The sequence below is a fragment of the Triticum urartu genome, chromosome 7A (genome assembly GCF_056163025.1).
Source record: "Triticum urartu cultivar PI428250 chromosome 7A, HENAU_Tu73, whole genome shotgun sequence".
In the NCBI taxonomy this organism is placed as follows: domain Eukaryota; kingdom Viridiplantae; phylum Streptophyta; class Magnoliopsida; order Poales; family Poaceae; genus Triticum; species Triticum urartu.
The window spans coordinates 463,616,539-463,622,538 of NC_141879.1; positions in this window are offsets into that span (position 1 = coordinate 463,616,539).

The window sequence follows — 6,000 nt, forward strand, 5'->3', positions numbered from 1 at the left end:
CCGTTCTTCTTGAAGTTCCCCTTGTTCCTTTGCCCTTCTTCTTGAAACTGGTGGTCTTGTTGACCATCAACACTTGATGCTCCTTCTTGATTTCTACCTCCGCAACCTTTAGCATCGCGAAGAGCTCGGGAATTGTCTTATCCATCCCTTGCATATTATAGTTCATCACGAAGCTTTTGTAGCTTGGTGGCAGAAGAACTATGTCAATGACACTATCAACTGGAAGATTAAATCCCAGCTGAGTCAAGTGATTGTGGTACCCAGACATTCTGAGTATGTGCTCACTGACAGAACTATTCTCCTCAATTTTGCAGCTGTAGAACTTATTGGAGACTTCATATCTCTCAATCCGGGTGTTTGCTTGAAATATTAACTTCAACTCCTGGAACATCTCATATGCTCCATGACGTTCAAAACATCGTTGAAGTCCCGGTTCTAAGCTGTAAAGCATGGCACACTAAACCATCGAGTGGTCATTAGCTTTGCTCTGCCAGGTGTTCATAACATCTGGAGTTGCTCCTGCAGCGGGTTTGGCACCTAGCGGTGCTTCCAGGATGTAATTCTTCTGTGCAGCAATGAGGATAATCCTCAATTTATGGACCCAGTCCGTGTAGTTGCTACCATCATCTTTCAACTTAGCTTTCTCTAGGAACACATTAAAATTTAACGGAACAACAAGATGGGCCATTTATCTACAACAACATAGACATGCAAAAAAGTATTATCAGGTACTAAGTTCATGATAAATTAAAGTTCAATTAATCATATTAATTAAGAACTCCCACTTAGATAGACATCCCTCTAATCATCTAAGTGATCACGTGATCCATATCAACTAAACCATGTCCGATCATCACGTGAGATGGAGTAGTTTTCAATGGTGAACATCACTATATTGATCATATCTACTATATGATTCACACTCGACCTTTCGGTCTCAGTGTTCCGAGGCCATATCTGCATATGCTAGGCTCGTCAAGTTTAACCCGAGTATTCTGCTTGTGCAAAACTGGCTTGCACCCATTTTATGTGAACGTAGAGCTTATCACACCCGATCATCACGTGGTGTCTCGGCACGACGAACTGTAGCAACGGTGCATACTCAGGGAGAACACTTATACCTTGAAATTTAGTGAGAGATCATCTTATAATGCTACCGCTATACTAAGCAGAATAAGATGCATAAAGGATAAACATCACATGCAATCAATATAAGTGATATGATATGGCCATCATCATCTTGTGCCTTTGATCTCCATCTCCAAAGCACCGTCATGATCACCATCGTCACCGGCTTGACACCTTGATCTCCATCGTAGCATCGTTGTCGTCTCGCCAACTATTGCTTCTACGACTATCGCTACCGCTTAGTGATAAAGTAAAGCAATTACATGGCGATTGCATTTCATACAATAAAGCAACAACCATATGGCTCCTGCCAGTTGCCGATAACTGTGTTACAAAACATGATCATCTCATACAACAATTCATATAATCACGTCTTGACCATATCACATCACAACGTGCCCTGCAAAAACAAGTTAGACGTCCTCCACTTTGTTGTTGCAAGTTTTACATGGCTGCTACGGGCTTAGCAAGAACCGTTCTTACCTACACATAAAAAACCACAACGTGGTATAGTGATTGCTTTTTGATCTTCAGAAAGAACCCTGTTCATCGAATCCGATTCAACTAAAGTTGGAGAAACTGACACCAGCCAGCCACCTGTGTGCAAAGCACATCGGTAGAACCAGTCTCATGAATGCGGTCATGTAATGTCGGTCCGGGCCGCTTCATCCAACAATACCGCCGAATCAAGAAACAACTAGTGACGGCAAGAAATATGTATATACCCACACCGACAAATCCTTTGTGTTTTACTCGTGCATATAACATCTACGCATAAACCTGGCTCTGATGCCATTGTTGGGGAACGCAATATTTAAAAAAATCCTACGATCACGCAAGATCTATCTTGGAGATGCATAGCAACGAGAGGGGTGAGTGTGTCTACGTACCCTCGTAGACCGAAAGCGGAAGCGTTAAGAAATGCGGTTGATGTTGTCGAACGTCTTCGCGATCCAACCGATCAAGTACCGAATGCACGACACCTCCGCGATCTGCACACGTTCAGCTCGGTGACGTCCCTCGTACTCTTGATCCAGTTGAGGCCGAGGGAGAGTTTCGTCAGCACGACGACGTGTTGACGGTGATGATGAAGTTACCAGCGCAGGGCTTCACCTAAGCACTAGGACGATATGACCGAGGTGTGTATCTGTGGAGGGGGGCACCATACACGGCTAAAACAATTGTCAACTTGTGTGTCTATGGGGTGCCTCCCTCCCCCGTATATAAAGGAGGGGAGGAGGGGGCCGGCTGGCCTCATGGTGTGCCCCCAAGGGGGGATTCCTACTCCTACTAGGAGTAGGTTTCCCCCCTTTCCTAGTCCTAATAGGAGGGGGAAGGAAGGGGAAGAGGAGAAGAAGGAAAGGGGGGCCGGCCCCCTTCCCAATTCGGATTGGGCTTGGGGGGGGGCGCCCCCACCTCTTGGCCACCTCCTCTCTCTTCCACTAAAGCCCATATAGGCCCATTAAGCCCCCGGGGGTTCCGGTAACCCTCGGTACGCCGGTATATGCCCGAACTCATCCGAAACCATTCCGATGTCCAAACATAACCTTCCAATATATCAATCTTCATGTCTCGACCATTTTGAGACTCCTCGTCATGTCTGTGGTCACATCCGGGACTCCGAACTTCCTCCGGTACATCAAAACACATAAACTCATAATACCAAGCGCCATCGAACGTTAACACTACAAAAAAAGACACTTCTGTGATGATACGTGTTTTTCACAATAGGTCACGTTTTCTGTCATGCATGTACATCCATGACGATTTTATGACAGAATCAAGATAGTCATACCTGTGCTGTCGTAGAAGTGTTCCATGACATTACCAAAATTATCATCATGGAAGTGTCCACTTCCATGACGATAGATCACGTGTCATAGAAGTGCTTTCATCAAGGATGACCGACACGTGGCATCGACCGTAACGGCTCGCATTAAGCTATCGGGTCTGGTTTTGGATCCGATAACCCGTTAACAGCCCGGACCAATGGGGATTTTCCACGTGTAAAATTCTCATTGGCCGACGGAACCACGTGTCAGCTCCTCGTTGGGACAGATGTCATCCACTCATTGGACAGGAGGCGCCTATGATACGTCGACACATGGCATGGCCCAATAGAGGCCCATTCCAGTGAAAAGGCCAACCCATCTAAAGGCCCACCATGTTTTTTCAGGCACTAGTGGGCTGGCCCGTTAACAGCCTGCCATGTTTTTGGTCAAATTGAGCCCCATATAAGATCAGGCCCGTTCACAGCCTGCTGAGTTTTGGGCCAAATTACGGCCCATATCGGATCAGGCCCATTAACAGGCCACTGTACCTTTGGGCCCATTCTAAGACATGTTTGTATTTCAGCCTGTTAAATGCCCACTTACCAGTTTGGCCTGATAATAGTTTCGGCCTGTTAGCGGCCCGTGGAGTATCTAGGACGTTCTTGGCCCAGTTCAACTTTAGGCCATTTAACGGCCCATGCAGAAACTGGGCTATTTCTTGTCTGAAGTAACTTTAGGCCTCTGAATGGCCCGTAGTCTTTGTGGATAAATTTCAGCCCAACTTACCTGTCGGCCTGTTAATGCCCGTGTAACAGTCGGGCCTAATTATAGCCCGCGTTGAATCCGGCCTGCTTACAGCCCATCTGATAATGGCCCGTGACACTTTTGGGACCATGGCTCGCGTGGACACCGGCCTACTTAAAACCCATAATTTTATTGTGCCAAACAGGCCCGAGATATGTTTTGGCCTGTTAATTGCTCGTCCCATTTGGGCCCAACATGGGCCTTAGGCAGTTTCGGCCTGTATTGGCCCATGAATTTTTCGGCTCAACGCTAGCCCAATCTAGGTTTTTGCCTGTTAAAAGCCCATGGTATTCTCTGGCCCAGCTGGCCAGAACTTTACTCGGCCTGTTAAAGGCGGGAAACTACTATAGGTTTAGACCTGCTAATGGCCCAAGATGATTATAGGCCCATGTTTTGGCCCATATGGATAACGGGCTGGCTTGAAGACCGACAACACTGAGATTACAGCATACTGACCAAAGAATAAACCTAGACTATACAATAAAGAAATTACGACATATTACATCCACTGGGAGTCAAAGTTCGCTACCGGTGATAATAAAGCGCAACATGACCGCGGATTACATACACTGGGCATCAAAGGTCGCCACCAGTGCATATAAACTCACCGACAAAAGAATATACAAAACTGAGAGCACTTCAGAAGGCACTTGGCCTGGCAAGGTCAGGCCCCGCAAGCAGCCGAACAAGCTGATGAGACCAAAATTGTGTCAATGATAGATGCTTTATCGCTAGCTGTATGGCACCATAGCACGCATGGTAGTCCCATGACATCTTCATTATATATTTGACTTCAAGTCAGAGCTGAGCTGAAGCAAGCCTTTTCGCTTTAAGTTGAGACTGAAGAAGTCGAACTGATTGAGGCAGCGACTGCACAGAGGTTGTCTCACACCTGCTGGTGAGTAGCTTCAACTCACTGTCTTCATCAAGACAGGACCTTGGGGTCATCTCGCTGTCCTCAAGATGGTTTGGCTCACTATCTTCCCTAAAGTTCTGCCTAGCATAAGAGATGTGACTCTGAAAGAGAAATAAGGAGACACATAACATGTTTCACAATTATATAAGCAAATAAATGGATCTGTTCTGCATAAGGAACATGTTTTTACAACTACAATTTAAAACTGGTAGTCGTTGCAAGCATCCAATCAGATGTAAACAACAAAGTAAACAGCAGTGGAGGAAATGATGCCTATCCAAATCTATACTAGAACAAAGTTTGAAGCCTTGAGAAGGATGCACTTACATTTACATGTTAACACAGGCTGGACAAAGCCCTTCTCCATGTTGATGGAAGGATAATTCAATAAATTCCCCAAAGAAAATTCTTTATAAGTGTTGCCATTATTCTACATTTTGCAAAGAGTAAATATAGATCAAATAATATTGGAAGAAACAGAGGATAATGAAGCTCAGGTGCATAATCAAATAGCAATTAATTAAGTACAACGTTACAAGGCAAAAGGTACCGACAAGAGGAATGCAGACATCAACGTGTGCAGTGGCATTGGCTTTATTCAACATTTTGGTAAGAGTAAATGTAGATATGATAATTTGGAGAAAATGTAGGGTAGGGCAGATAAAATGCAGAGTAATGCTAGAAAATCAGCTATCTCGCGATGCAAGTACAGTAATACCACCACCATCCGTTATTACTTGTCGCTCAAATGGATGTATCTAGCACTATTAAGTTCTAAATACATCCAATTGATCAACAATTAATTCGATACAGAGGGAGTACATGACAACAGGTACTTACATGAGCAATCCAAAACTTTATAACCATTGTGTTAATTCTACATTTATCTAAGAGTAAATATAGATCTTATAATTTCAAGCAAAGGGAGGATAATGAAGCGAACGTTATAGTGATGCTACATAATCAAACAGCAATGAGTGTAAGTATGCTGACAAAGGGCAAGAGGTACTGACAAGAGCAATGCAGAGCCAGTATTGTCGTGAGATCCTATGATCCTTTGAGCAAGGAGATTCATCTGAAATTAGTTTTCATACAAGAGAGAAGGTAAGGCACATACAGAAATTTAGGACTTCAAATTTTGAATTGATATCATAGACAGTACCTGACGCTGGGCTCTCAGCAGTTCTAATAGGGGTTTGGCCACTGGAGTAGGGGTAAAGTGTGGTACAGTTGGGCATGTGTTTTCTGTGGCTGCTGATCTATCTAATTTAACATGTATCATTACCTTTTCCAAATACCTAGTTTATACTCCTTGAGGATCTGCACTCACCCTCTTCCTTTTGGACATCTATTATGAAAGAACAACATTTGACTGGAAAA